The sequence below is a fragment of the Pipra filicauda genome, unplaced genomic scaffold (genome assembly GCF_003945595.2).
Source record: "Pipra filicauda isolate LSUMZ 115617 unplaced genomic scaffold, ASM394559v2 scaffold895_size56994_pilon, whole genome shotgun sequence".
Classification (NCBI taxonomy): domain Eukaryota; kingdom Metazoa; phylum Chordata; class Aves; order Passeriformes; family Pipridae; genus Pipra; species Pipra filicauda.
This window is the reverse complement of record NW_024105081.1, coordinates 1-10,923: the sequence shown is the minus strand read 5'-3', so window position 1 is coordinate 10,923 and position 10,923 is coordinate 1. Positions and strand designations below refer to the sequence as shown.

Below are 10,923 nucleotides of genomic sequence, written 5' to 3'. Positions count from 1 at the left end.
GGGACAAGAGGCCAATGGATCCTGGCCTGGCTCAGGAACAGGGTGGCCAACAGGGCCAGGGCAGTGATTCTGCCCCTGGACTCAGCACTGGGGAGGCCACCCCTGGAGTGCTGTGTCCAGTTCTGGGCCCTCAGCTCAGGAAGGACATGGAGGGGCTGGAGCAGGGCCAGAGGAGAGCAACGAGGCTGGGGAAGGGACTGGAGCACAAGTGCTGGGAGGAGAGGCTGAGGGAGCTGGGGGGGCTCAGCCTGGAGAAGAGGAGGCTCAGGGGAGACCTCCTCACTCTCTGCAACTCCCTGCCAGGAGGGGGGAGCCGGGGGGGGTTGGTCTCTTTTCCCATCAGCAAGACAAGAGGGCTGGGTCTGCAGCTGTGCCAGGGGAGGTTTAGGTTGGATATTGGGAAGAATTTCTTTGCAGAGAGGGTGCTCAGCCATTGGAATGGGCTGCCCAGGGAGGGGGTGGATTCTCCATCCCTGGAGGTGTTTAAGGACAGACTGGATGTCCATCAGTGCCATGGGCTGGGAACCACGGCGGGGTTGGAGCGAGGGTTGGACTGGATGATCTCGGAGGTCCCTTCCAACCCGGCTGATTCTGGGATTCCATGATTCTCTGTTCCCAGGGCTCCGGGAAGGGCAGCCCCATGCCAGGAGGGGGCTGGCTGTGGCCCAGCCCCGGGGAGCGGGGCGGGCCGGGGTGCTGGGTGTGCCTCGGAGGGAACGTCGCTCCCGTGGGATCGTCACTCCCGTGGGATCGTCACTCCCGTGGGATTGGAACCCCGGCACAGCCACCACCCCCTTGCTGTTCCACGTGCTGCCCTGGGAAGCGTGGGAAGGGGAATGTGGCGGTGCTGAGCTCAGAGGGGGAGCAGGGGGTGCTTGGGGGTCTCTGAGGTGCTCCTGGACGGGGTTTGGAGGGTGGAAGAGGTGCCGAGCCAAGGGCTGCCTGTGCCCTCCTTCCCTTGGCACATCCCGGTGGCTCCTGCCATTTGGGATGCCAGGAGTGCCCCCCTTAGCCCTGGAGACGTTCCCAACCTTCCCCTTGTGTCTTCCAGCTCCACGCCTGACTCGGGAGCCCGGTGTGAGGGGCGGGGGCTGGAAAAGCAGCCCCGTGGCTTTGGTGAGGAGCCACCACCGTCACCCACCCTCCTCCCCCCCCCAGAAACCTTCTCCTGGCTCCCCTCCAGCCCTGGGCATCGGGGCTGAGCCCTGGGGGTGCTGCAGGAGCCTCCTCAACCCCCTGAGCCCCTGCTGGGAGCTGGGACGAGCCCGGAGCGCCTTTCCCTGGGGGTTGTGCCTTTCTCTGGGGTTGTGCCTTTCTCTGGGGTTGTACCTTTGTCTGGGGGTTGCACAACATGTGGGGGTGAAGCACCTTCATCTCCCCGATGAAAAGAACCCGTTTCTTTCCCAACCGGCGGCGGGTTCCGCAATGTCCCGTCCCCCCCGCCTGCCCCGCGCGGGAGGAGGGACTCAGAGAGGGAGGCGGTGCCTCCTTTTCCAGGCTAAAAATACCGGCTGCGCTTCCGAAATCCTCCCGGTTCAATGATCTCCCCTGACCCCGGGGCTGCTGCGGGGGGAATTCCTCACTAGTCATTCCTCAATAATTCCATCCAAGCCCCTCACCCGGCCGGAGGGGGGGTCTCGGTGGCCTCTGTTTGCTGCCGGAGGTGGGTTTGGCTTGTGGCGTTCAGGGAATTTTTGAGAGGGGTCGAAGCCAGGCTGCTGCTCCTCCCGCTTCAAAAACGGGGGTGGGAGAAGCTCACAGGTTCCAAAGGTGGATCCAGAGACCGGGAGAACTCTGGTTTTCCAGCTTTACGAGAGAGAACCCCCAGCTTCCCCCAGGATGTGCTGGGGTGGATTCCCGGGGGTTCTGGTGTGAGTTTTGGGGCTGTTCTGTGCACAGACACGAGCTGGACTCGGTGATCCTCTTGGCTCCCTCCCTACTCGGGATATTCCATGATTCCATCCCACGATTCCATCCCAGAACGGGTGGGAGCTGCAGGAATGCCGGGGCCGGCTGAGCTCAGCAGGATCGGCCCCACCGGATCCTCCCCGAGGGGATCTGAGCCTTTGGAAGGATGAATTAAAGGGAATTTGGAGGGAACTGAGCAGCAGGAAGAGCTCGATGGGGAGGATGAGCCCCCTTTTTCCCCGCTGTTCCACAGAACAGCCCCGTCCCCTCCCACCTTCGATTGGTTCCACTGAGTAATATGCAAATTTATGCAGAGCGGGGCCCTCTGGGACTGAGTTGTGAAGTTATTGACTGTTCTGTTGGACATAAAAACATTGTCGAGGCGATTCGGGTGTTGCTGGGGCTCTCTGAGAGGACGAGGACCTGTGTCCCAGGGCTGTTTTCCAAACCAAAGAGGCACTTTGAAACCCCTGGGATAAGGAATTCCTGCCAAAGCCTCTGTTCTTGCCGTGGGCTGAGGCATCAGGTGCCCTCTGAGGGCTCTGCCTCTCCCTGGGGGAGCTTTTGCCGCCCATTTCCGAGGTGAAACCGCGGATCCACGAGGGTTTGGAAGCTGGAACCGTGGATCCACGAGGTTTTGGAAGCTGGAACCGTGGATTCACGAGGTTTTGGAAGCTGAAACCGCAGATCCATGAGGTTTTGGAAGCTGGAGCCGTGGATCCGTGAGGTGTTGGAAGTGAAAGGGAAGGAAAGGGTCGATCCTGGAGAAAAGAGGCATAAACGAAAGGGAAAGAGAAAGCCCCAAGAGGTGAGAGAGAGGCGCCCTGAAACCTCTCAGATTCAAGAGGATGCCAAAAATAACCTCTGGGTTACCGGGGTTACCAGCGCCGGCCCCCGGGGGTGCTCGCTGTGTAACTTCCCGGCGCTGTTTTGGTGCCGTCAAACCGAGCAAAACAGCTCGGCAAAAACACCTCCCGGCCCCAAAAACACCTCCCGGCCCCAAAACACCTCCCAGCCCACTCGTGCTCCGGGGTTTGTCCCCCGTGAGCCCCCCGGGGCTGCAGCCGAGCCGCGGCTCCTCCAGGTCTCCCCCTCCGGGCTTTGCTCTGAGTCTGAAGTGATTTTTCTTCCTCGGAAAAGAGAAGTGCAATGCAGTGGTTGGAGAATCCCCCCCGCGCTCTGGATTTCCTGGAAGAGCAGCTGTTCCCTCTGTCCCAGGAGCCGCGGCCAAGCAGCCGCCGCCGCGGGCTGTTCCCCCCGCTGGCAGCGAGGGAATCTCGGGATGTCGCCGGGCTTTGGGACGGGATTTAATGGCCCCCGAGCTCCTCCGCCTCCTTCGCTCGGAACTCGGCTCCGTTTCTTCCTTTGGGGGGGCTCGGTTCCCCCGGGAGCGGCCTGGGGAGGCTCCCGCCGTCCTGGGGGATGTCCTTACACATCCCCACCTCATCCCGCGGGATTCTCCCGCTCTCCTGTGCCCACCTCATCCCACAGAATGCTCTCCCGTGCCCACCTCATCCTGCAGGATTCTCCCCTGTGCCCACCTCATCCCGCACAGGATTGTCCCGCTCTCCTGTGCCCACCTCATCCCGCAGGATTCTCTCCTGTCCCCACCTCATCCCGCACAGGATTCTCCCGCTCTCCTGTGCCCACCTCATCCCGCAGGATCCTCCCGGGAGCTGCCCCATCCCTGGAGATGGCGCGGGGGATGCGGTGCCTTAATCCCGGAATTTACCGCCCTTTCGCGGCTCGTCTCGGCGCTCCCGTCTCCAGCTGAATTCCCAGAGCTCTCCCCAGCTCAGACACCCCCGGGACGGAGCAGCTCGGGGGCAGATTTGACTCCCAGCCACCAGGACTCGCCCCACATTCCCGCTGCCCGGGTCTCTCCCCCCTCCAACCCCCCGGGGGTGTCTGGAAGGAGCCGCTCGCGGTTCCTCGGTTGGGACCCCTCGACTCCCCGCCCGCCCCCGCCGTCGTTGCCGTCCCAGCCGGTGCCGGGGGCGGAGCGGGCACCGCCCGCAGCCCTCGCCGGGGCCGCCCCGCTCCTCCCGCCCGGTTCCGGCGCGGCCGCGGCGCCGCAGGTGGAGCCGAAGCCCCGCGGAGCCCCCGCGGAGCCTCCCCCGGGGCCACCCCCGCCCCCGGGACCCTCCGGCATCGCCTTTGTCCCCCGGCCCCGCCCGAGGTAGGTCCCGGCTCCATCCCGCGGGTCTGTCACCCCCGGTCCCCTCCGCCGGGCTCAGCCCGGGCCCGCTCCCCGCGAGCCCCCACGGAGGAGCCGCCTCTCCTGGGGCACCCCCCGAGGGGGCTCCGCTCGCCCCCTCCCCAGGTCTTGCACCCCTCGCTCCCCGCACCCCCCCAGGGCTCGCGGGATCCTGGGAAGGGGCGCCCTGCCCGGCCTTGGGATCCAGGAGCTCCCCGCAGGGGCTGGTCCGGATCGGGGGGTCCGTTCCTGGGGGTCTGCAGCCTCCGGGCGGGGCTGGCAGGGGGTCGGTGCCCCCCGGGTGTGGGGAGAGGTGCTGGCAGGGCTGTCCCCCCTGTCACTTCTGGGTCTGTCAGCCCCGGGTGTGGAGCGCCAGGCTCGGGGCCCCGCGGAGAGCCCGGGCCGTGCCGGTGCCGGGGGAAGCGTCGGGCGACGGCGACTCCCGAACGCGGCTGATCCAGCCGGGAGGAGCCGCTGTCCCACCGGGCGAGCGCGGGGCTCAGCCCGGAACCGCGGGAGGGACTCCGGGCTAACGGACCCCCGGCTCGGGGGACCCCTCGACCCGCGGCCGCCTCCCGGAGCGGGCGTTGGGACGCGGCAAAGCCGAGCCCGCGGTTCGCTGGAACGTTTCGGGGCCGATCCCGCCGCCTCTCCCCGCGCGGGCAGCGGGGATGGGAGGGCACAGCGCCCACAGCACCGCCGGGTTTGCCCTCCTCGGGTGGGCTTGCTGCGAGGGCACCTCTCTCTCTCTTCCCAAACACCTTGTGGGGAAGGGATGTGCCTCGGGAAAAGAGCTGTCGGTGCCCTGAGTAGCCCGGACCCGCCTGGAGATTGAGCAGGAGCCGGTGCAGCTCCCGGATCTGTGCCTTGGCCAAGACTGGCCCTGTGCTGGCGATCCCTGGGCAGCTTCCCACACCCTTTTTTTCCACGGGAAAGGTGTTCTTTGGGGTTTGGACGTTTTAGGAGGCTCTGCCGAGTGATGGGATGTCGGGAGACTCCTGCAGAGGGTGTGGGATGTGCTGGACTTGGAGCGAGCAGGGGAGACGAGTGAGGTGTCGCTCGTGGGGGAAGGAGGGAAGTGATGGCCAGAGGGTTTGGATTGTGCCGGAGGGTTTGGATTGTGCCGGAGGGTTTGGATTGTGCCGGAGGGTTTGGATTGTGCCTTGTTTTGTTCCCAACTGGATGATCCGTGAGTGGCTCTGCCCTGTGCCTGTTCCAGGAGGAGGGTGGGGAGCGTGGGCCCCGCTCTGAGGGTCCAGATGTGATCCCTCTGACCAGATGTTTGCAGAGGGTTCCAGCCCCAAATCACAGCCTCCCTCAGGAGATCTGTGGCGCTTCCTGGTTCTGCAGCGAGAGGGTCGGAGGATTTCAGCACTTCCTACTCCCTGCCTGCCGTGAGCAGGAAGTGGGAGCGCGAAAATGGCAGCAGAAGTGCTCAGAGCCGGGCTGGAAGCTCGGCAGGAAGAGCGTGGGATGGCAGGGAGGCCACCCCTGAACTGAGCAGGGTCCTGAACCTCTGGGATGCGTCATTTGGGATGAGGGGTCAGTCCCAGTGCCGGGGCTGCTCCGAGGGTGGGCCTTGTCCCGGGACAGAGGATGGAGGTGAGTGAGGATGGGACACGAGCGTGTCTTGTCCTGCAGTTTATTAAATGGCTTCGTTGGGAACCTCCCCGGGGCAGGGAGAGGCTCTGGCTCCGTGCTGGGAGCTGTCCTGGCCGCTCCTGAGCCGGCAGAGGCGTTTCAGTGCCACGCCGTGTTCCGTGCGGGCCCACAAAGCCACAGACTCCGTGGTTTTGTGGGGCTGGGTTTGTGTGGAGGGCTGGGGAATCCAGGCTGGGGTGGCTGGAGCACAGCTGGCCCCGGTTTCTGCTTCACACTCGGCTGGCTGTGGGCCGGAGTCGAGACCCAGGTGACACCGGGGGACAGAGGCCGGTGGCTCCGAGTATCCCGAGGCCGTGGCACGTGAGTGGCCACGTGGGTGGCTCTGGGATACACGAGGCCAAAAAGTTCCCCCACGGTGGGATAGGAGCAGTCCTGGGGGGGAGCCGAAAGCCGGCCCTGCAAAACTCCAAAGCCGTTTAGGAAGCGTTGAAAGAAAAAGGAGGTTGGAGAGCGGCGGCGGCGAGGAGCCGGTTTGTGTTCGGAGGCTGTGGCTCGGATTTTCAGGCTTTTTCCTGTTCCAGCCGTGGGACACAATGGCATACGTGCTTTTTCAGCGAGTCTGGGAAATCCTGCAATCATGGCTTTAACAGCTGGGACCTTGAGGAGGGGAAAAAACAAATAAGTGTGTTGGCAACGCTCCGAAAGGAGGCAGCTCCTCCTGTGCCCCGGCAGGGCAGGGTGTGAATCTCCTCTTCCACCTCTGGTTCAGACATCAAACCCTGGTTGTTCTGCTCTGATTTATTACCTTTTGATCTGCATCCAGCCCAGCCGCTGCTCTCCGGGGCAGCACAGGAGGGAGGTGAGTCAGTCCTGTGTCTGTGCCTCATTCCCTTGCTATGCTCCCCGAGGGCAGGAGTCAGGAATGCATCCGCTCCGGGCTCCCCACTGACAGCTCCTCTGCTGACTTGGGGTCAAAAAAAGCCCGGCCTGGCCTGGCTGGGTGTGAACAGGCCGAGTGGTCTCCTGTCAGCCTCGAGCAGCCCCCCCTGCCCGCGGCTCAGCTCCCGCCTGGCACGGCCGTTCCCTTCTCTGCCGCCCTAAAAATACCTCCGGAAGCCCAGCTGGGAGCAGCCCCGCGGCCTTGCTGAGTGAATGGGATGTTTTCCTGCCTTTGTTGGGGTTGTTTGTGGTCCCTCTCCCAGCTCTCTGGCCGGGCTGCTCTGCTCAGGTGCCCTCCCCGCAGGGCAGGGCCGGGCCCGGGGCGTGCTGGGGACACTCAGAGCTCTGAGCTGGCACGTTTGGGGCGTGATGTGATGGTGCCACGAAGCTTTCGGGGGGGGTGCAGGGCTCTTAATTGGACTTTTTGGCAGAAAAGCCTCGTTAAGCCGAGCCAAGGAACTCGGGGAGAGCGGGATGGAGGCGGAGGATTTGTTTTCGTTGTGTCTTGGAGAGCTCCGTCTTCCCTTTTCAGCCGTCTCCCCGCGTCAGCAGCAGCTGGAACTCGGGATGGACGTGCTGGAGTCGGGCAGCTCCGGGGCTGCTCAGGCTCCCACCCGGCACTCGGCTGGCTCTGGGTTCAGGCCGAGCTGGGGCCGGGGTGGCACCGTCCCCGGGGTGGCACCGGCCCCTTGTCCCAAACGGGGCCCGAGCGCCCCTGGAGCCGAGCCTGGAGATTTCCCAGACCCAGCCGGGAGGAGGGATCGGTGCCAGGGCACGGCAGCCCTTGGCAGAGCGGGGCTGGAGGTGGGGAAGGCTCAGCAGGAGGCACCGGGACTGGCAGGGAGTGAGGGGGTGGCACAGTCGGGGCTGGTGCCACACGTCCCTGTGACACAGTCGGGGCTGGTGCCACATGTCCCTGTCACTGTGACACAGTCGGGGCTGGTGCCACATGTCCCTGTCACTGTGGCACAGTCAGGGTTGGTGCCACACGTCCCTGTCACTGTGGCACAGTCAGGGTTGGTGCCACACGTCCCTGTCACTGTGGTACAGTCAGAGCTGGTGCCACACGTCCCTGTGACACAGTCAGAGCTGGTGCCACACGTCCCTGTCACTGTGGCACAGTCAGGGTTGGTGCCACACGTCCCTGTCACTGTGGCACAGTCAGGGTTGGTGCCACACGTCCCTGTGACACAGTCAGAGCTGGTGCCACACGTCCCTGTGACACAGTCGGGGCTGGTGCCACATGTCCCTGTGACACAGCCAGGGCTGGTGCCACACGTCCCTGTCACTGTGGCACAGTGGAGGCTGGTGCCACACGTCCCTGTCACTGTGGCACAGTCAGGGTTGGTGCCACACGTCCCTGTCACTGTGGCACAGTCAGGGTTGGTGCCACACGTCCCTGTCACTGTGACACAGTCAGAGCTGGTGCCACACGTCCCTGTGACACAGTCAGAGCTGGTGCCACACGTCCCTGTCACTGTGGTACAGTCAGAGCTGGTGCCACACGTCCCTGTCACTGTGGCACAGTCGGGGCTGGTGCCACACGTCCCTGTCACTGTGGCACAAACAGGGCTGGTGCCACACGTCCCTGTCACTGTGGCACAGTCAGAGCTGGTGCCACACGTCCCTGTCACTGTGGTACAGTCAGAGCTGGTGCCACACGTCCCTGTCACTGTGGCACAAACAGGGCTGGTTCCACACGTCCCTGTCACTGTGGCACAGTCAGAGCTGGTGCCACACGTCCCTGTCACTGTGGTACAGTCAGAGCTGGTGCCACACGTCCCTGTCACTGTGGCACAGTCAGAGCTGGTGCCACATGTCCCTGTCACTGTGGCACAAACAGGGCTGGTGCCACACGTCCCTGTCACTGTGGCACAGTGGAGGCTGGTGCCACACGTCCCTGTCACTGTGGTACAGTCAGAGCTGGTGCCACATGTCCCTGTCACTGTGGCACAGTCAGAGTTGGTGCCACACGTCCCTGTCACTGTGGCACAGTCAGAGTTGGTGCCACACGTCCCTGTCACTGTGGCACAGTCAGAGCTGGTGCCACATGTCCCTGTCACTGTGGCACAAACAGGGCTGGTGCCACACGTCCCTGTCACTGTGGTACAGTCAGAGCTGGTGCCACACGTCCCTGTCACCGTGGCCCCTGTTGGGCAATGTCCGGGGCAGGAGCTCTGAGTCAGCGCTGGGCTCTCACCCAGCCCGGCCTCCAGCAGGGAGGGATCATCCCAGGGGGGTCTCCTGGGGGTCCTGAGCTGGTGGAAGGGCTGGAGCGAGGCCGTGGCCGTCCCACTTTGGCACCTGAGCGCACCCAGCACGCCCGTTGGTTTGACTCCTGTCCACCCAAAATTCTCTGGGGGTGTTCTGGAGCCTTCACGGAGGGAGGACCTCTCAGGGAAGGAGGATCTCTGAGGGAAGGAGGATCTCTGAGGGAAGGGGGATCTCTGAGGGAAGGAGGATCTCTGAGGGAAGGAGGATCTCTGAGGGAAGGAGGATCTCTGAGGGAAGGAGGATCTCTGAGGGAAGGGGGATCTCTGAGGGAAGGAGGATCTCTGAGGGATGGAGGATCTCTGAGGGAAGGAGGATCTCTGAGGGAAGGAGGATCTCTGAGGGAAGGAGGATCTCTGAGGGAAGGGGGATCTCTGAGGGAAGGGGGATCTCTGAGGGAAGGAGGATCTCTGAGGGATGGAGGATCTCTGAGGGAAGGAGGATCTCTCAGGGAAGGAGGATCTCTGAGGGAAGGGGGATCTCTGAGGGAAGGAGGATCTCTGAGGGAAGGAGGATCTCTGAGGGAAGGAGGATCTCTGAGGGAAGGGGGATCTCTGAGGGAAGGAGGATCTCTCAGGGAAGGAGGATCTCTGAGGGAAGGAGGATCTCTGAGGGAAGGAGGATCTCTGAGGGAAGGAGGATCTCTGAGGGAAGGGGGATCTCTGAGGGAAGGAGGATCTCTCAGGGAAGGAGGATCTCTGAGGGATGGAGGATCTCTGAGGGATGGAGGATCTCTGAGGGAAGGAGGATCTCTGAGGGAAGGAGGATCTCTGAGGGAAGGGGGATCTCTGAGGGAAGGGGGATCTCTGAGGGAAGGGGGATCTCTGAGGGAAGGGGGATCTCTGAGGGATGGAGGATCTCTGAGGGAAGGAGGATCATCTCTTACACAAGGGAGGGGAAAAACTGTTGCTGCTGAGGCTGCTCTTTCAAAAGCCGCCTCTGTTGCGTAAGAGGAGCTTTGGGCGGCCCCAAAAACTCGAAGAACTTCCTCACGAGGCCGGAGACAAAGCCAGGATTGCTCCCGCAATTTCTTTCTTCCTGGAACGTTTTCCTGAACTTCAAGGCTTATGTAAATTCCCCAGGTTTGCTCGGGACTTGGTGCACCTGAGATTAGTTTCCTTACGTAGCCCAGGGGTGCAACCACCACGTGAAAATCCTCCTGTGCTCCTTCCACAGACTCTTGGCTTCACCCGGTGCCTTCAGCAACACTTGGGCGGCCGCTGGGAGCAGCTGCTGCTTTCCAGGGTTCCCTTCGGTGTCCGTAGGGTGGGAATTCTGGTGGCAGAGCTGGCCCTGAGGCGGGACTGTGTCCCTGAGGCGGGACTGTGTCCCCGCTCCCCTTGCCTCGCTCACTCCCAGCTTTTGCCACGTCCCTCCTGCCCCCCTGGGTGCTCTGACCCCCCTGTCCTCGGCCCAATGTCCCTCCTGCCCCCCTGGGTGCTCTGACCCCCCTGTCCTCGGCCCAGGGCTGGCCCGGGGCTCCTTCCTGGCCCAGGGATGCCAAGGAGGGAGGGTTGGCTGCTTGGAGGGTCGGAGGGTTGGGAAGGAAGGAGCCTCTGCTTCTCTTGGGGCTCAGCTCCCGCTTTCTGCCGAGCTCGGGATCAGCCCTGCTCCTCCTTTTCCTTCTTCCAAGGCCACCCCAGCACGGCCCTGCCATGGTGGGAGGGTGCCCAGGTGAGGCTGTGCACGGGAGGGTGCCCAGGTGAGGGTGCCCAGGTGAGGCTGTGCAGATCTGGGAGGGTGCCCAGGTGAGGCTGTGCACAGGAGGGTGCCCAGGTGAGGGTGCCCAGGTGAGGCTGTGCACGGGAGGGTGCCCAGGTGAGGGTGCCCAGGTGAGGGTGCCCAGGTGAGGGTGTGCAGACCTGGGAGGGTGCCCAGGTGAGGGTGCCCAGGTGAGGCTGTGCACGGGAGGGTGCCCAGGTGAGGCTGTGCACGGGAGGGTGCCCAGGTGAGGCTGTGCAGATCTGGGAGGGTGCCCAGGTGAGGCTGTGCACAGGAGGGTGCCC

General features: G+C 63.8%; 1 long non-coding RNA gene across 1 annotated transcript; it reads right to left on the bottom strand.

The window, feature by feature from the left end:
* Positions 1 to 5,731: 5,731 nt before the first annotated feature.
* On the bottom strand, positions 5,732 to 7,497 carry LOC120325233. Its single transcript, XR_005567127.1, has 2 exons — positions 6,513 to 7,497; positions 5,732 to 6,364 (listed from the first exon to the last, which is right to left on the bottom strand). It is a non-coding gene; the product is annotated as an uncharacterized LOC120325233 (long non-coding RNA).
* Positions 7,498 to 10,923: the final 3,426 nt, after the last annotated feature.